We start from the raw sequence: 20,984 nt of genomic DNA on the forward strand, positions 1-20,984 counted from the left end.
ATTGGCCTCGAGGAGTTACGGAGTCGCCCTCTATGGGACGCGCCTCGATTGCGTGCTAGGCAGGATACCGCCGGCGCGCTCACCATAGGTTTTGCTGTTGGCGTTCAACAAAAACACCTCGCGGAAGCCCTCCAGGGCATTTCTGTAGGTACTTTCGAAATGAACTGTGTTCTTTACTGTCAAAATAATCATTTTCGACGAACTGAAAGCACAATATAGTCTACAGTCGCTGTCTCTTTGCAGAAAACCGAGCACCCGCTTCACGCTGTCACCGCGTTGGAGACCCCTGAACCGGCTTCTTGCGTGAAAGGTAGTCACTCGCTGAGTGCAAACTATGTCAAATATCTCGTTAGAGTAGACTGCCTGTATAACCAAACGGAGCATAACAGAAAGAAGCCTCAAGCCAGTGATCGCACGGGTTCGCGACGACTGACGGTGCCTCTGCATGTATGAGCGTCTGCCATGTATGTTCGTACTGATGGTTTCGCTTTTGCTACGAGCGCGTTTTGGCACCGCGCTGTGAACGTTAGGCCGCAAAATATGAGAATTTATGTAGCTTATGGAGCAATGCATGCCTCATCAAATGGGAAGGTTGCCCGTCGGCGTCCCGCGTCGGCGGCGTCAACACGAGTGATGCAAAAAATAATCGTCACGTGATGGTGTCACCATATGATGTCATCATGACGTCACAGATCGCTAAAATATGTAGCGTCATTATGACGTCACAATGTGACTTCACATGATGACGTATTCACACGTCATGGTCGCTTTGCATTGCCTCCGTGATCGGTCACGGAGGCCGTGCAAAACCGCGTTAGGTGCAGAACGCTTTTGGAGGTGGGCGCGGGAGAATCAGTACATCGACTGACAAGAAGAAGATGGCTTTCGCCTTCTCGTCATCTTTAACGAATGCATAAGGGACCCTGTGCGTTTTTTAATTCAACGTATCTAAACAATGACTTGCGCATCTGCAGCCGATTTTGTGGACGCTGAGCGCGGGGCCGACGCTCAAGAGTTCGCATTGGAGGGTTCTGAGATGGCATCGCACGTGGTAAAATGTAGCGCTTTTACCATCCTGTGGCAGATAAGCATCATTTGCCGGCGGGAAGCGCGCGCGAGCCATCGTCTCAGTGCGCGCTGTCTGCTACTCACCGAACATCGCAGGCCCGACGCAGTAACAAAAGTCTTCGTCGCGGAAGTGCTTGTTGCACACAAGACTCGTAGCCCATGCTTCACGCTGTTTCTTGTCCCGCGGTTACCAGTGCAGGCTGACACTGGGCTCCTTTGCGTAAGCGCGGCACTGCGGCACCGAGCGGTAGAGCCCCATGTTCGTCGCCTTTGGAGGCAGCCACTCTATTACAATGGTTTCAATTGAGTAGAAAATGAGAGAAAACTTGCGAATTTGAACAGACTGCAGCGCATGTGGGACTTGAAACTCGCTTTCAAAGCACGCGGCAGTGCGCCACAAGCAGCTGACGCGGCCGCTGAGACCACGTGATCCTGCCAAGCACGTCACGCCGACGGTGGCGCCGGCGTTTCCAGTGGTGGGCCTCGAGGCCAATACGGCTGCAAACCCGCACGCGGGGCGATTCTGCGTGCCGAATAGTCGCGGCAATTATGGCAATAGACCGAAGGTTCGAGTGTTCTCGTTTACAAAGGACGACCGAAGAACGAAATGGGAGCGTGGCGTTCGTCGAGATGACATCAACATCCGTTCTCTCCATGATTCGAAGGTATGTGTACGTCCATACTACATGCTTCTGAGTCGTTCTAAGGGCACCATCTCAAACACGTTCCGTTCTGGCTCTTGTGCGCTTGTGACTTGTTAGCGTAAGCCTTGACATCAGACACTTTTAGAGCGTCGCTGACGCTCACCCCCGCGATGATGGAGCGTCCCGAGACACCGCTGGGAAGTGCGCAGCTTTCGCGTTTTTGACGAGCGCGTCTTGCCGAGACGCGGTCAGCTTGGCTGCAAAACGACGGCGAAACGAAGCAGACGCACCTGCACACTCCGCTCAACCGACTTCACAAACGGAGCGAGAGATGCGTTTTACGTTCCCCTGCTCATACCCCGACCGCATCAAAAAACGAGCATGGCAGTATACACGATTTCATTTTCGATTCACGGGCGGCGCCATCTTGGACTGATAAGCGTTTGTTTTGCCGGTTTTCTACGTCGTAATATGAAATTATCGTGGTCATGAAACGTTGAATGTACCGGCCCAAGCGTTTCCGTGGGTGGTAGTTCACCGTAGCACTGTTTGTTTATTTGATACCGATACAAAACTGCAACGTTATCAGTCCAAGATGGCGGCACTTGAGCGCATCCGGAAAATGGTGTATATTCTCAAAACAGGCGTTTTTCCTTCAGTGTCGGTAAACATTTCGCTATTTGAGCATAGCACCGCGGGCTTCTTGTAACACCTCCGATTACTTGCTTGAGAAAATGGGAGGTGGGCCAGTGCGTAGCGTCGGGCATCTTTATGTACATAGAATTTCTTACCGCTCCTCCGACCACTTTTTCACGGTATTATAAGTATGCGAGTCTCTCCAGCACATTCGCCTGATTTATTTCCCTGAAATATGTATTGCTGCATTTCAGCCGTATTTTGAAGCCTGAAGACACCTAAACTATTTGAGAAAAACACCTATTTTAAATACTTATTTTCGGTAAAACACCTCCCTCCACCAAAATGTTTTTTTTTTGGGCGGGGGGGAGGCAAACTCCTTGACCCCCCCCCCCCTTTCCCAAATCGCAATTCTAAATAAACCGCTTCTCTGCGGAATATGTCAATATCCTGGGGTCAACAGCCTAGGGACTCCTCCCCTCCCTAGGGAACACTATAACCGTCATAGGCGTATATACCGGGGGGAGAGGAGGGGGCAAGGGAGGTTCTAGCCCCCCCCCCCCCCTCTGATAAAAGTAAAGAGGACTGGGTTCCTCCATTTTTGACAGTGGTCATTTTCGGCTGCACATTGAGAAACCAACAAGTTTTCGCTCCACAGAGCAATCACGTAATCATGCATATACCGAAATTTTATAACGTAACGGTCGTACGCTTCTGCTGTGAAGTGTCTTCCGTGTCCCACGACCACGCGTTGTAGGCTCTATGCGACGCTTTCGCGTCCTGCGTTCCAGCATTTATTTCAAAGGGGCTACCGATGAGCAGGGGCTCTATAAGGTTATTATACTCTGTCATGCTTTATAATGTTCTGCCTGTCCTGAAAATTGCATCAATGGTGATGCAAATATGAGCGGAAACCTGCAGACGTTATATGGACCGCTCGCGCTTCCTGTTTCAGGAAATTCATTTTCTTTCTTCGGAAACGTATAGAATCGCCGCTGCTCTATATCCAAGCTGCTGTAAGACGATGAATGTGCAGAAATGTTAAGTGTTTTAGTTAGGCACAGCCTCGACGCCACAGCTGAATAAGGTTGGCGCATTAGTCTCCAATTAGCCTCCTTAGCCTCGTTTATCGTTTGGTATCTTGCAGCGATTGCGATGGCTTGCCACAGGGAGTCAAACAAGGCAGTGGACTATAGCACAGCGGTAAGGCCCGCTTTGAAGCTTGCCCTTCAACTTGGTCGTCCGGTTGAGGGAGATGGCTAGAGTCCACGGTTCCGTGGACTAAGAATAGACTGCTCACATGCGAATGCTTTTACCTGCTCCCAATACAGTTCATTTTCTTCTCTCCGTCTCTCGCCTCCAAGAATAGTTCAGACAGTTGTATACGCACAAACGGCTCAACATCGTTTAACAGAACATATTTTTTATACGTATATGAATCCATCTTGTCGACTGCTACAACTACAGCGGCTGCCAAGGAGATCGGCGGGCAGCCTTCTTGACCTATGCTCAGTATGAGAGCCTATCCGGCTATACGAAAGTTTGGGTATTGTTCAGCATGCATTCTACGAAACAAAAAGTGTAGGCGTTATTCTCTTTACAAGTCCTGATTTTCCCCGTATATGACTCTCTTTAAAGATACACGTAAACACTCTCTTGTGTCCCACGACTCTCCGAAGAAAGTGTAACGATCTCCAAAGTGAGTTAACGTGTCTCATATACATATACATCATATACATAGCAACTCAGGACTACTCCCCCCCTCCCTAGAGTGTAGTAATGCGCTGTTTAGCGTGCACACGTCATTTCGGCGCCGCAAGTTTTTGCAGACGTGTGAGGTCGCGCAACGAGGAGGCGATTTTAAGGCACACCGAAAAATTTTGGCCAATAGCGAAAGAACCAATGGCCGGAAATACGCAGTATTGAAAATAAATCTGTTATGTTTTACGTAGCCGTTCACAAGTCGTCATTGCGCGATGGGTCATTTTCGCTACATTTACTGCATCGCGCGACGAGCACGTGCTGTGGACATGACCCCGAAGATTACGACCAATAATTTAACGCCAACGACCGATACGGAAGCAAAGCCAGGTTGTTTAACGTTACAATCGTCCACATCTATTCAAAGCGAATTTGAACGTACACAGTTTGCATCGGCGTCTCTATTTAAGCAGGGGCAGGATGCCGAGGAGCGAGAAAACGCTTTACCCCTCCCCTCCCTCCCCCCCCCCGCTGTCAAAAGTAGGAGGACCAAGAACGACATCTGGTATGTATATTCGTAGCATTGAGTGGAAACCTCTCAATGTTGTTTTCACTGAACTTGGTCTTTTTCCTAAGGAAGACTTATTAGAGAGCTCTTGCAGTAAAAAAATTGGCACTCGGCTTATTGTTAAGAATTCACTGAATCACTTTGCTTTGTCGGTCACATGCTTAGTTTAAAAAAATTACAGCATAGCCACGGGTGAATGATGAAGAGCTTTGGCGAAGCTCCTGAAGCAATCATGGTCTCGGGATTCGCTTCTCGTTGAGCCCGTTTCGCAGCGGCGTCCTTGGCGAGCACCGTCACGGGATCCGCCTGGCTGCCGCCAAGCGAGCGCCCGCCGCTGCGCATCGTCCATGCTCCGCCAACGATCCGACACGTACGACGACGATCCAGGAGAATGAGAGAGGCGCTCGCTCCCCGCGCATCCCCGCGCAGCCCGCGCAGCAGCCAATCAGAGAGCAGCGGCACTACCAGAGCCATCCAGTGTGGATTCACACAAGCGCCATATTGCACACAATTCTATTGGACCAACGCCATCTAGGAAATGAGACGAGAAATGGTGATGACGACACAGATTGTGTACAGCGCCATCTAGATTATCGTCCCTGAACTGCAGTTTGTATGTACTTCTATGAGACAGCGCCATCTGTTGCATCATACGGGAGATCTGTTTACGCCGGACAACGGAGACGAGACAAGGTTAGACTAAGAGTAGCTACGCCCCTAAAACTGAGAATTTCTGGTCTTATATGCATAGTGCATATTATTCATACTCACCGTATTTACAACGCCGAACCCAGACTGCAAAGTTTGCAGATGGAATGCTCATATGAAAAACATAGTAATTGTTGGAGTTTAACGTCCCAAAACCACGATATGATTATGAGAGACGCCGTAGGGGAGGGCTCCAAAAATTTTGACCACCTGGGGTTCTTTAACGTACACCTAAGTCTAAGTACATGGGCCTCTAGTATTTTCGCCTCCATCTAAAATGCGGTCAGATGAAAAAAGTCACAGTTTCGCCGCAAGGGCGAAGCAATGAATGCGATAGCAAGAAACTAATGCTATACGAAGTGAGGTGTGCCCATGGATACTCTCAGTTTGAACAGCGCTCCTCTTGCAAAGGCGGCCGAAGCAGCGAAGGAAACTAGCGTGCTTCAAGTGTCGAGCTGTGACACTTGATAGTTCGCGCTCATGTTCTGTTTCTTCGTTTAGTGGCTTCCCTTGAGCTCGAGTGACTTTCGTACGCTCCGTAACATGAGCGCGGACATCACGGGGAGAGATCGAAACACCCCTCTTCCCCTGACCACGAGAAATCCGCGCGAGCAGAGAGCGGAAGGGCAAGGTTCTCCCTGCCGAGCGAGCTCGCCGACGACTTTTAAAGGGGCCCTGCAACACTTTTCGAGCATGCTCAAAAAGCGCTGCCGATCGGTAGTCGAGGCTCCCGAGAACACGCGAGCCAAATATTATAGCGATGCGCACGGCCTGGAATTTACAATAAATTCTCAAAGTCAGCTGAAAATCGCTCCCTCTTCTCTCGACAAATGATGTATTAGTCCGCAAAATATGACGCGATTGTCGGCAGTTCCACCTTTGGCTGATGTTATAATCACGATAACACCCTCATTATTACTTTCGTTGTTAATTTTGAGTTCAATAAGTAGATAATATGTATGTTTATATTCTGTTATCGCGTTAAAAACACCGAACAAACATTAATATTAGCACTTCCGGTCTCACCGACAGCTCGTCTGCTCGTAGTTGCGTGGTTCCGTTTTCTTCGCCATGCGCAGTGCCGAAAACGTGAATATTTCTGTGCTTTTGACCATCGCCGGTTGCCGTTGAGAGTGGCAGCCGTTCGAGTGTTGCCTCGTCAGCTGGGAACTGCATCGTCGGCACGTTCTCACGACCGACCGAGGCAGCCGTGCAGCATGTCTCCGATAAAAATGCTGGCGTCCGGTAATGGCGGCGCTTCGGGGTCGTCTGCCAGTGCCGTCTTACGAGGCGGTGTATCGGAGTATGGGCCGAAACCGATCTCAGCTGTCATTCGTTCCAAACGAGCGCGCAGGTTTGCTTCCATGGTTGGCAGAGCGATGAAAACACTACGGCGTTCGAGGTGCACACCCAACATTACCAAACCGACGCGCAGTTTTCAAGCACGCGCGATACACATCGGCTCCGCTCGACGAGAACGACGCAAGCCGACCGGAAGTGACGGCACAGACCACGTGGTTGCGCCCAGACGTCAGAGAGAAAAAAATGAAGAAAAAATTTCCGCCGGCGCTCTTGGGCGGAGCCTCGCTCGTCTGCGCTCCCTCCCTCGAGTCGCTGCCTAGTTCTCCGCGCGCTCGCGGCGTTGAGTTGAGGGAGAAAGCTGCGGAACGTGATCTCTATAATTTGGTAACACCACTTAGACTTGACGGATTCGAAAAATTTTTGCGGCATATGACTCGTGAAGAGTCACACGTCAATAATGAGACTATTCCAATATAACTAAGAAAGGTGTTGCAGGGCCCCTTTAAATGCGCCCGTCGCGCTCCTCGCGCCATCTCGCTGGTAATGAAGAAACGCTTATAAGCGCCTGCCGTCTCTGAGTCCTGCCAGCGTTAAAGGGTGTGTATATAACGCTCGCCGTTAGCTACCTGAAGGATCTGCGCTTTCTGGCGTAGTGGTTGGCGCCACGCGCTGCGGAACGAGAGGTCGCTGGTTGGATTCCGCGCTTCGGAAGCATTTTTCTGAATTATTTTTCTTTGGAACTTTGATATATACATACATCCTTATACATATAGGTGCATGACGGCGACGGCAACGGCAAAACCAAGACGAGACTGTCCATATAATTGCTATCGCAATAAAACAGCTTAACTGTGGCGTGCCCCGGGGAAGCATTTTGGAATCTTTTCTGTTAATAATTTTTATTGACGAGGTCCCAAGCATTGATAGCAATGCTAATTTATAATCCATGCAGATTATACCAGCTTATCTTTTTTTCTTTTGTATAATGAGTGCTTCTTGTATATTCTATCACATGCACAACACGCGCATGTGTGGTTGTCTCAGTGTATACGCTACGTAAAATCGACTGCACTTTTTCTATTATGTTCTTGTTAAACACTGCTGTTCAGTCGTGCCAAGTCCTCCCAAACTGTATGTGCAGCTTCTGCTTTGATATAGCTTGACAAGCTATATCGAAGCATTTCTCGACACCGGAGGAATACATTACCAAAGTTACGTATGATATTCACATCATCGCACCGTAAAGTGCACTTAGTCCGCCAGAACGACGCAGTGACCTCTTCATTTCTTACGAGGCTGACCGATGGCCTCATGCTGACCGAGGATGATGACAGATTGATTGACACCCGCTTTGTTGACTAGGCTACGTAGGTCACATACACCCATGTAGTCTTCGAATACGACAAGCGCCATCCACTGATGTTGGTCTACGTAGCACTGTCCAGACCTACCAGCCTCAACGGCCTAAACCTCACCAACCTCACCAACGCATCCAGCAAGGCGCGTGTCACTTGCCCCGTTAATCGGGTTGGCAATCGCCGGGCGGATTCTAAGGGCTGGCGTCACGGCCCTCCGAAAACGCACCACGAAAGTGCGGAAAATTTAGAGTTGGTCCTTTGGTGCGCCAGCGAACGCCGGTTGTGGTCCAAAGACCGAGTCAGAGCTGAGAGTCGATAACACAAACGAAAACGAAATATATTCTCAGTTAAGGCAATACAAATAATACAAACACATGCACACTCGGCTGGTACCAGTTACAACTTCACAATATAATTCAGATGGTGTTTACACAACGGGAGCTAAACAAACAGATCACACGCTACGAATGCAATTGCATGCATTACAACTATTCAACGACAGTTAAAGTCCTGAATAGATAATGGCGTATCCAGTCCACAATACTTGGACGGTAATCGAATGCTTCTCTTCAAGAAAACACTCACGCCAGCTCCAGCGTTGATCGTCGTAGCTCAACCGTCGTCGTGACTTGTCACGGCTCGCACGGTGTCGTCATCGGATTCTTCCAAATCGACGATCGGCCGACCGCACATCATCATAAACACGTCTTCTTTGGCTAGCGGAGCCACACTTCGCATAACTTCACCATCACCGGGCCGACTGACTCGCTCACTCCTTCGCTGACTTCTCGACTCCCCGACTGACTGTCTGAATCGTCGTCGCACGCTTTTATCCCTTCTCCCCCGATTTCTAGAAGCGTCGGGAGAGTTCTTCAGCGTGCAGTACAGCTGAGGCTAGAGAAAGGGCGAGAGCTTTCTCGGATGTTCGAACCGCGGCGGCATGATCGGCGATGCGTCACCCTTTCCTTCTAGATGTTTCCAGGCATTGCTGGGTGTTTGATCGCGTTGTCTGCGCCTGGCTCGATTGGGTGAAGAGGATGCGGTGCGCCGGCGTCTTTTGATGCTTGTTTTTTCGTCCTTCGCGCTTCTTCGGCGCGCGACTCGCGCCGTTCTGTCTCGCAGCTGCTAGAAAGCGGCCGCGCGCGCGCTTTATAACACGATAATTTGTGACACTGCCCCCCACTTCAAGAATATTATCACATAATATTCAAACAACACAAATTAGCGCGCACATATACAGCCAAAAATGTCCCACCTACAGAGTCCATAACTCAGTCCATCACACAATGCGCGTCACATTCACAATAGAAATATTTCAATGCCACTACATATGAAAGATAAACACAAGTACATAAGTGCAACACACCAACATACATTTCATATAAACAATGCGAACGCAAAAATCAAAGCTCTTCATTTACAACGCTTATACAATTATATCAATATCACTGTACACATGAGGTTGCGCGAACGACACTTGGGCTCACTAGACATACACACTTGACACAGGGAATAATAACACTTCAAACACTTTCAAACTCAAAACACTTCAAACAAATTCAATTCCAACACCCTGTCCTGTTCAAACAGGCTCGCGCTTGCGCCCCTTCTTTCGGTGCTCGCTCGCTCTCTTTTTGTTTCTCTTCTTTTTCTTGCGAGCCGTTCCATTTGACGGTGCCGGAGGGGGCGTCTCTGCTGCCGTCGACACATTCGACACCGGCAAGGCGTGGTCGCGTTCGTTAGAACGTTCGCGGTGCATCGCCAACTTCTGCGCGTCATGGTGTTTTGCCTGGACGATCACCTTCGTCATCATTCCACTCACCGGTGGTGGTGGCCGCTTGGTGGCAACATCACCTGCTCGGTGCGTCTTCACAGGCGGTACAGTGACCATTGGTGCCGCATTGTTGCCGTTCTCTGACGCCTCGGCTTCAGTACGAGCTCGGGTGACATCTTTCCTGAGATTCTCTTCCGCGGTTTCTTTTCGTCGCGGTTCCTGAACTGACGAGGGCTCTATCTTCGAGGCTTCTCCCAAACGTTCAGGATCGTCCTGCCCTCGCGCTCCGGCGATGTTTCCAATGATTAGGTCAATCAGGGGGTTATTCATGCACAGGGCAGTAACTCTCCCGCTGAAGTAAGGGGTCTCAACCTCAATCGTGGCTTCAGGAAGCATTAGAATCGAACTATCAAGCAAGCGAACCGGGGTGGAATTGCCTGTGAAGTCACTCTCTCGGACCAATTTCTTTCGTACGATAACAGTGGTGCACCCACTATCTCTTAATACCGTGACTTCCTTTCCACCAGCCTTCCCCTTAAGTGTCGGCATTCCTTTCGTTGTGTCTGTTGTCATTGCAGCACCAATGAAATGCATCTTTTTCCCGCTTTTCAGTTCGGCCGATTCATCATTGGTCGCTTTTGCTTCCTCGTTTGGCGGGGCATACGCACAAGCTGCTTGGTGGGCTTTACTCGCATCCATTCGACATGCGTCTGCTTTGTGCCCCGTCTGTCCACATTTAAAACACTTCATCATACTGGGGTGTGAGAAGTTGGTCCGACAACTGTTAGCGCGATGGCCCACCCGGTTACACAGAAAACATCGCTGAACACTCTCCGATGCACGCTTGTTTCCTTCAGGTGCCGATTTCTTCGACTCCTCGTGAACCTCCTTTTTTACTTTGGCCAGATTCGTGCCACCTTGCGCTTCTAAGAATTGATCGGCCAACTCAAGCATGTCGTCAAGCGATTTAGCTTTCCTCTCTTTCAGATACAGTGACAGGCTTGGGTGGCAACTGGTGAGAAATTGCTCTCTGATTAAAAGCTCTCTAAGCTCACCGTACTCCTGTGCCGTCTCTGAAAGTTCGATCCACCTGTCAAAATAATGGCTGAGCCGCGCAGCATACTGCGTTGCAGTCTCGCCATCAGCTGGCTTTCCAGTATGTAACCGATCTCGGAAGCCTTCCACGGTGAATCTAAATCGCTTCAGCAAAGCAGCTTTCACTTTCGTGTAATGAGCTGCATCGGTAGGTGTCAGCCTACCGTACATACTGAGCGCTTCGCCACTCAAGCAAGTGCTCAAAGCTGTTGCCCATTGCTGCTCCGGCCAATTTTGGCTTCTAGCTATTGTCCCAAACCTGTGCAGGTATGCATCAAGGTCATCTTTCTTCTCATCAAACGCCACAAGCAGTTTGCTTGGGTTCAAACGGAAGCTATGATCTTCCCTTTCGCTGCTCTCCACTCTAGCCTGGACGGGAGTTTCTGCGCGCTGCTGTAAACGGAGCCGTTCGAGTTCCAATTCGTGCTGCCGTTGCCTTTCTCTCTCAGTCATCTGCGCTTCTCTTTCTCCTTTCTCCCTCTCAGCTGCTAGCCTCTCTCTCTCTAGTTCTGCTTCTCTCTCTTTGGTGGCCCTCTCAGCCGCCAACCTCTCTCTTTCAAGCTCTGCTTTCAGCTGTTGTTCCTTCATCTCTCTTTCTTCCTTAGCTCGTTCTCTTTCTTCCTTTTCCTTTTGGCTGACCCACTTTCGTAGTTCGGCTAGAGTGACCTAGAATAGGGGGAGTGTCCAAAGCGCCGGCTCCCGCGTGGGCCTTTTGCCGTGAACTCCCGCGCCGCGCCGCTGCTGCGCCGGACCCGTGGGCTTTCCGCGCTCGAGAAGCGCGCGGAAAGCGAGGGGCGTCTGCTACGCGCTGTAGTTTCTTGCGCCGCGTTTCCACACAGGGCACTTTAAGTCTACTTAACTTTTATAATGCGGTGCGGAATGGAGCTTATCCATCTTTAAGCGTTGTGTTAGTGCTGGGGCAACAACCGAATGCAAAAAATCATGTGTCAAGCGGCATCAGCGTGGCCTAGTTCCGGTCACAGAGTTCGAGAACGTTGGTGCGTGTGTAAAAACGCGCAAAACGGACACGCACACGCAAAGAACGAAAACAAGAAACCTTATTCGCATGAGTAATCGGGCGATATCATCACACATGCTCGAATTAAGAGTAACAAAAAAGTAAATTGCACGCGCAGTCAGCTGAAATACTTGCGCGCAGTGACCGCTTCACACTACGGGCTTTTTACTCATGGTCGCCACTGGTTTGCTAGCCATACGCACACCGCTTTCTTCGACAATTCATTATCCTCCACTAGCTTATTATGGACGGAGCACACCGAGAAGACGCAAGGGAAACAAAAAAAGAAAAAAAGAAAAGAGTAGAGACGGCCATATACGACCGCAATGCTGTTGGCTTATTTTTGCTTCTGAGCTAGCGTGCAACAAGGCTCACCGTGCGCACAAACATTTGAAAGAAAAGCAATGCCAGGTAAACTAACTTTATTCCACAAGATTTTGCATAAAAGGCGTAATATAGAAAATGCTTTACAAATTTCCAGATATCATGCAACAAAGCTACAAATGACCGCATTCTTGCTGTGCAAGCTGCCTGAACGAAAATACGGTAAGGAATTGACAAATAGAAGTGTAATATCTCAATCACTTCAGAAAATTGTTCAAATGCAGAGATCCCTTATGTACCTAGCTTGAAAAAATGCAACATGCGGTAATTATATATATATATATATATATATATATATATATATATATATATATATATATATATATATATATATATATATATATATATATGTATATATATATATATATATATTATCGCTCATTGCATGGGATCGCTGACGTCAGCATGAAACGTTCGCGCGAGATGCGTGCATTGCTTCAAGCCTTCACTATACGAAATGAAAACAGTTTCAAACAACTTATTCTCAACGTCAGATGTTTTCACGGTTCTCAGAGGTTAGCGTTCGCCCTGTTCAGAGGCTTTACAAAACGATGTGGACGAGTAGTTACATAAAATACAATTGTTTCCGCGGCAGTTGTGTGCGCGCCAACAGGGCACCCGACTGCAATTTCCCGCTTTTTCCTGATGACCTCAATATAGCGTCCACCACAATTTCGTGCTGAAGCTCCGGAGTACTTAAATAGCGAGTCTGGTCATCTCTTGAATAAATATAAAGAGATGACCAGACGGGTAAAGCAAGCCTCCTTTGTCCAGCAGACGCGTGCAATCAGCTGCTCTGAACTGAGAATCACGTTTGTTTTCGGGCGATCGCTTGTAACGTGAAGTGAGGCATACACGATGATGCACTGTTATCGTTTCATTTACTTTGATTTGTCTTGTTTTTTTTAAGGTAGAGCCTTAGATGCCTCATCAAACACGAAAATTGACCGTCGGCGTCCCGCGTAGCCAACACGAGTAATGCACAATATCATCACGCGATGACGTCGACAGAACTTGTGACGTTACTATGACGTCATTCAACGTGACATCATATGATGACGCCATCACATGACACGGTCGCTTTGCATTGCCTCCGTGATCGGGGGCCGGCAATGTACACAGAGGCAATGTAAAAGCACGTGGGGTGCAGAAAGCTTGCAATGCCTTCGATCCTGTCGGCAGTCCGAAAGCACGTTATGTACAGAAGAAAGCTTTCGGAGAGGGGTGAGGGAGGATCAATGCATCGACTGACGAAAAAGATGGCTTTCGTTTTCTTGTCATCTCAGGCGAATGCATAAGAGACCATGTTTTTTTTTCATGTAACATTTTACCTATGCGGTCAGTTCTTCAAAATGTATGGGTAAGTCTAACATGTTTACATCGATACAGGTGACCACCACGTTCTTTTATAACCTCACGGAAACAAATCGTCAGACCACACATCGTCAGATTTATTTCTGGTTACAGAAAGCGGGTTTGCGCGCCACGCACCATATCATTATTGTTAGTCGTTACGCAAATGGCAAGCATGTCAAGTTAATGATGCCATGACCTATCGGTCGTGTTGGGCATACGTACATTCGTGCCCCTCCATGCTAATTTTCGTGTATACCACGTGAACGAGACGCGAGTAATTTTTTACTTTTGGTACCGCGGCCACGCTGACTGACACATTCGGCTTCGCGTGAAATGGCTTGAAACAGCAGAGCGCCGTAGGCAGCCTTGTAAAACAAATGGAATGCACGAAATAAAAGATAGGATATGAAGGGTGCAAACGTGTTAGCATGCATGAGCTAGTTACTATACGTGCATTATGTGCTACGTTCTCCTGGTTATCTCCAGTTTATTCTTTCCTGCAGCAAGTTTTCGTTCGTCATTCCACACGAAAGTAAGTTAAGCGCCTTTTCTCACTCTGAAGTGCGCGCAGGATGCGTTCCTCAAACAGCCGCGGAAGTGTGGACCAACGCGGTGGCAAACCAGCTGAAAGAATATATACAAAATCCCCGTTTCACAACACACAAACTAACAAACGTGTTTTCTGTGTGATGAGTCGCTGCTGTATTATGTTGCAGTGACGCAGTATTAAATATTGCCCAAATTTCCGCAATTTCAGCTAATAGCGGCCAAAATATCACGCGCGTAGCAGACGCTCGCCGCTTGGACCCGGCTTCCGCCGCGGAGAAAGCCCACGGGTCCGGCACGGCAGCGCCGCGGCGCGGAAGTTCACCGCAAAAGGCCCTCGCTCCTCCCATGTATTAGCGCGGCGCTTTGGACACTCCCCCTATTCTAGGTCACTCTAGTTCGGCCCCAGACAGACCCATCTTCTCACCAAGGGCAACTAATTTTTCGAGATCCATGATGCCCGTCAAACAAAACCTAGCCGCGTGCACAAAATATCTGTCTAACTTCGAATACCAAACACTCTCTGCACACAGGTTAGCGAGAACGCGGTGCAACACACAAAAATCGTTCGCAAGCACTATCAACGTCTCAAGGCTCTTTCTCCCTACTTTGGACACACTGTGCATCAAAAAGGTCCTGTGTCGCGGACGCCAGAATAATTGTCACTTGCCCCGTTAATCGGGTTGGCAATTGCCGGGCGGATTCTAAGGGCTGGCGTCACGGCCCTCCGAAAACGCACCACGAAAGTGCGGACAATTTCGAGTTGGTCCTTTGGTGCGCCAGCGAACGCCGGTTGTGGTCCAAAGACCGAGTCAGAGCCGAGAGTCGATAATACAAAAGAAAACGAAATATATTCTCAGTTAAGGCAATACAAATAATACAAAAACATGCACACTCGGCTGGTACCAGTTACAACTTCACAATATAATTCAGATGGTGTTTACACAACGGGAGCTAAACAAACAGATCACACGCTACGAATGCAATCGCATGCATTACAACTATTCAACGACAGTTAAAGTCCTGAATAGATAATGGCGTATCCAGTCCACAATACTTGGACGGTAATCGAATGCTTCTCTTCAAGGAAACACTCACGCCAGCTCCAGCGTTGATCGTCGTAGCTCAACCGTCGTCGTGACTTGTCACGGCTCGCACGGTGTCGTCATCGGATTCTTCCAAATCGACGATCGGCCGACCGCACATCATCATAAACACGTCTTCTTTGGCTAGCGGAGCCACACTTCGCACAACTTCACCATCACCGGGCCGACTGACTCGCTCACTCCTTCGCTGACTTCTCGACTCCCCGACTGACTGTCTGAATCGTCGTCGCACGCTTTTATCCCTTCTCCCCCGATTTCTAGAAGCGTCGGGAGAGTTCTTCAGCGTGCAGTACAGCTGAGGCTAGAGAAAGGGCGAGAGCTTTCTCGGATGTTCGAACCGCGGCGGCATGATCGGCGATGCGTCACCCTTTCCTTCTAGATGTTTCCAGGCATTGCTGGGCGTTTGATCGCGTTGTCTGCGCCTGGCTCGATTGGGTGAGGAGGATGCGGCGCGCCGGCGTCTTTTGATGCTTGTTTTTTCGTCGTTCGCGCTTCTTCGGCGCGCGACTCGCGTCGTTCTGTCTCGCAGCTGCTAGAAAGCGGCCGCGCGCGCGCTTTATAACACGCTAATTTGTGACAGCGCGTCACAACACTTCGAGGTAAAGCAAAGGCTATAGCTATACTGCGATGCATCTATCGTACTCAGAACGCTGAGAAAGGCACCGTGCAGGCGAATAAATTATAGCAAGGCCGTGTTATTTCGACGTGATTGTATTAGGGAGGGCGAGGAACCTGTGGCATAAAGTACCCGCTGTTGCTGCGGTATCGCGAATGTAACTGCAATTTATTCTTCAGCAATAATCATCATTACCTTCGATTTATGGCGACTAGCCCAGAAATAATAGTGAGCAACTTTAGGAGGCAGCGGCATTGTCACCTTAAAGACAGATGCACACATGCATACACCAATGAGCGCGCGCTCTCGACAAATGGCATAAACTGGACGGTTGGTACATGAGCGCCAAGATGAGCGGGACTGTTTCTTTAGTCGCGGAGGCAATCGGCTGGCGCTCTTCGGTCATATGCATGGGACCTCTCCTGTCTTCTTAAGTTTTATCCGCGACTACAGAAGGGGAGAGACAGAATTAACCACCTTTCACGCTTTTAAGCAAAAGTTTTATCAGAAAGAGACTACGTAAGTGCGCGCATAGAAACTGGATCATTCAGAACACGAAAAGTAATGCTACGAGGTTTATAGTCCACTATGCACAGGCTACTGTACTAGACTCGATACTTGAAGGAAACTACAGTACGACTTGTTTATTCTATAGACGCAACCCTTCTTGCTTGTGGCGTAGGCGGAAATTTGTTTCGGGGGCGGCGGGGAGGGGGGGGGTCACGTCCTTGATCTGAAGTACGTTCTGTGGAGGCAAGTGGTGGTCAAGTGTCATTTTGTGCTCTGCGCCCTACGGCAGAAAAAAAAATCAGGGGCAGGGGGGGGGGGGCACGTTCCTGGTGTGCCACCTCCAGGCTACGCCACTAATGGTCGCTCCTTTTCCTCCTCACTCTATCTTGTCCCCTTTCCTGATGTCAATGTAATAAAATTCTCTCACCGCGTGACGTCACGTAGAATGAACAGCCTATGCATGGTATGCTGCCTGGCAGGACGCAGCTCCATGTCCTATCGATGCTAGGTCGGTACTGTGAAACGTGTATTATCAATGTTAAGGTTTACACGTAACAATGACACTAGAAGTTTACCCTAGTTCTCTGTCTAAACAAATTGCAACCGGGTTTTGTTTTAACGCGGTAGCGTTAAAGAGCTCGTTTCGCAGAAATTCAGGCGTCGTCATCGGCGTCGGTGACGGCTTCGTTGGTTGTGAGCGAAAAATCATCATCTTGTGCGTGATCGAAAAATCGCGAATGATCCAAATAAAATAAATAATAAAATTATCCGGGTTTGAGTGTGAATCGAACCCAGGCTGTTTGCGTGGCAAGCAGGTGTTCTACCACAGGGCGAAGATATTTCTTGAAGCTGCTTCGGAAAAAAACACTATATGAATGTCATGTACTGGAAGGAGTCTCGTTAACGCATGTAATATTGCGTGGAAGAATCGCGCCAGGCGTCGAAACATGTGAATTGCGCAAAGAGTGGGTGTTTAAAAGGCCCACCCATTACAACACGCTCAGACATCTTTAATCATGATCAGCAGCAAAAGCGTCAACAAAGTGAACAGCTGCGTAGGATCGCGTGTTGCCTTACGGACGCGTAGTGGGCAACTTCGCTGATTATGAAAATGAATAATTATGGCGTAGTGGGCCCTTAGCAGCTTTACTTGCAGTAGGCATGCTAGAACACTTTGAAACGACCAATGTTACGCGCACAGTCATTCGATTTTTTTACGGCATGCTTAAGGCATGCACGGAGAACCGAAGCCAGGCTAGCAATTGAGAAGGCGATGTGCACGGGGCCCGATTACGCTATCGCGTTCTACTCTTGAAGGCGAAGCTCAAGCGTTCTCCAATTTTTTTGTTTTCGTTATTGTCCCCACATTTGCTTCATTGCGATTAGAGGTGTAGGAGTTGTTTAGCTTTTTGTAAATTGAATAATGTTGTTTTAAGTGTGGAGCACTTTAGAGGGCCGGGAAGTCGTATTTTGTCGTATGCTGTTGTCGTCTCATGTAGCTTGGCGTAACGCTCGTAAAACCCCATATAGCGTAGGCATCTGTAGCATATTGAGCAAGCGCTCGCGCCTAGGAGAAGTCTTCTTCCTTTTGTTCTCCGAGGACCTTGATGTTGATATCAAGTGCGGAGCACTTTAGGAGCCTGCGCTGTCGCGTACGTGCTGTCATCGCTTGGCGTAACACAGGAAAAACCATGTATAAAAATAGAAAAAAAGAGGAAGCAAGCGAGAGATATAAAGAAGGAGAAAGAAAGGGGATAATAGGAAGAAAAATACGAATAAATTGAAATAAAGAGAGAAAAAAAGAGAGAAAAAACTAGAAAGGAGAAAAAGAAACCAAGAGAGGAGGACTGAAAGAGGAAACCGAAGAGAAACAAAGAAGGCTGCCCAGCTCCGCACTTCCTGCAGGCTTGGCACCACTAGTGAGAAGAAGCTGCCTCAGTTTTTCAACCTATGCCCTTTCTTTTGTTCCCATTGTATTGACACGCTGTTGATTCCCTTTCCATTGGACGCCAGCCGCCTTGTCCTTTATTGCTGCAGCGAAGTGCTCATACCGAAAATTAGAGGCCTGAAACTCCCCTCAGCTAGCGGGCCGCATTCATGAAATGTAGCCTTCCGCAAGGGCCGAGACAATGAAGAAGGCTGGAGCGTTGAGGGTGGGGGGAGAGGGAGGGGACGGCTGAACACAATGTTCGCTAACGTTCCCATTTTAAAGTATCTCATATATGACTAATTTCTGAAGGGCATGCGACGTCAGGATTCGAGAAACGATCGATACTGGTCTCCAGAATACTGAACTGTGGATGCCGATTCTGAAATATAGCGTTTGTGCTCCCTGGTTAAGTTATGCAGGAAAGAAGTGTTAATTTCAAGGGCTCGTTTTCTTTGTTATACACAATATTAATGAGAACTAACAGACCATAATGCCAAGGAAAGCATAGGGGATGTTGAAATTAGCCCTTGAAATTAACACTTCTTTCCTTCATTCATAGCGAGGGTCTCGTTCTGGCAGACTTGATGCTTTCAGGTAGTATGCGAGGGATTATTGCTCAGTTGCCAGCTCGTAGTAAGTTCACGTGCTACGTGACGCCAACAGGCAGAAAAAGAGTGTTCCACACTCGCCGTCATGGCTACTGGCGGCGCTGACTAACGCTCCCACGTTTAAGTGCACACATATACCCTATAAAGTGGACGGGGGGATGGCCACCGCGGTAGCTCAGTTGGTAGAGCATCGGACGCGTTATTCGAAGGTCGCAGGTTCGGTCCCTGCCCGCGGCAAGCTATCTTTTCGTCCACTTTTCTTTCTTCACAATTACCTTACATTTATTACTAAAAAAAACATCCCCTATACTTTCCATGGCATTATTGTCTGTTAGTTCTCATTAATATTGTTACGGTGCGACATGGGCTCTCCGAAGATAAAGAAGACGAGAAAACGTGAAGCGCTTGAGCGTGGTCCTCATCAGCCATATTGTATTGGCTGCCGATTCACTGGCATAAATATCCATTAAATCCACATCTCGCCTCCGTCACATTTGGTGGAGGTGCGGGGTTCGACCCTGCGTCGCATACGGAGCTTCGGACCGATGCCAGTGGCCATGGAATCGGGGCGGTCCTCGGCCAACGACAGCACGGCAAGGATAGAGTAATTGCTTACGCCAGCCGTCTTCTTTCGCCCGCCGAACGGAAGTTCTCCATCACTGAGCGTGAATGCCTGGCTTTAGTGTGGGCCGTGACCAAATTCAGGCCGTACCTGTATGGCCGAACTTTTTCCGTGGTCACGGACCATCACGCTCTCTGCTGGCTCTCATCACTGAAGGACCCGTCGGGACGTCTCGGTCGCTGGGCACTCCGTCTCCAGGAGTATTCGTTTGTGGTTCATTACAAGTCGGGGCGACTGCACACAGACGCAGACTGTTTGTCCCGTCATCCGGTTGAAGCACCCGACCTCACTGACCTTGACTCGGACCCCTGCGTGCTCTCCATCCGCGCTTTGGTTGACATCGCCACCGAACAGTGACGGGACCCATCGTTACTGGCCATCATCGACCGTCTAACGTCCCCATCACCAGACCCTTCTGTTCGCCTGTTCGAACTGCACGACAACATTTTGTACCGTCGTAGCTTCAGCGCCAATGGCCCGGAACTACTTCTTGTGCTACCTCGCCATCTACGCGATGGTGTTCTGCAACAACTCCACGATGTACCGACAGCCGGCCACCTTGGTGTCTCTCGTACATACGACCGCGTGCGACGTCGCTTTTTCTGGCCCGGCATGTACCGCACTGTGATTCGCTACGTCGCTTCTTGTGACCACTGCCAACGCCGAAAGCGCCCCTCTGTGCTGCCTCCTGGCCACCTACACCCCACTGACATACCTACGGAGCCATTCTTCCGTGTTGGACTTGACCTACTAGGCCCTTTTCCCACGTCTACCTCGTGCAATAAATGGGTTGCTGTCGCCACCGATTACGCCACACGCTTTGCCATCACTCGAGCACTACCTACAAGTTGCGCCACCGACGTCGCTGATTTTCTGTTGTACGACGTCATTCTACATCATGGCGCCCCTGGGAAGCTACTTACTGATCGAGGGCGGTACTTCCTGTCACGTGTCGTGGATGACATCCTCCGTGCCTGCTCCACACAGCACAAGCTCACGACAGCTTATCATCCACAGACGAACGGACTGACCGAGCGTCTCAACCGCACGCTTACTCAGATGCTCTCCATGTACGTTTCTTCAGATCACCGCGACTGGGACAACGCTCTCCCATTTGTCACCTTTGCTTATAACTCTTCACGACATGACACAGCTGGTTATTCCCCGTTTTATTTGCTATATGGCCGACATCCAGCGTTACCATTCGACACTCTGCTTCCTCCATCCAGACCTTTGTCTACTGCATACGCCGGCGACGTCCTTGTTCGAGCCCATGCAGCTCGTCAGCTCGCCCGTGACCGACTGGCTTCGTCGCAAGAACACCAAAAAGATCGTTACGATAGCCGACATCGAAGCGTTCACTTCACACCGGGATCTCTGGTACTCCTCTGGTCACCATGCCGCCCAGGTCGGCTTATCAGAGAAGCTTCTCTG

This window comes from Rhipicephalus sanguineus, chromosome 11 (genome assembly GCF_013339695.2).
Source record: "Rhipicephalus sanguineus isolate Rsan-2018 chromosome 11, BIME_Rsan_1.4, whole genome shotgun sequence".
NCBI classification, from domain to species: domain Eukaryota; kingdom Metazoa; phylum Arthropoda; class Arachnida; order Ixodida; family Ixodidae; genus Rhipicephalus; species Rhipicephalus sanguineus.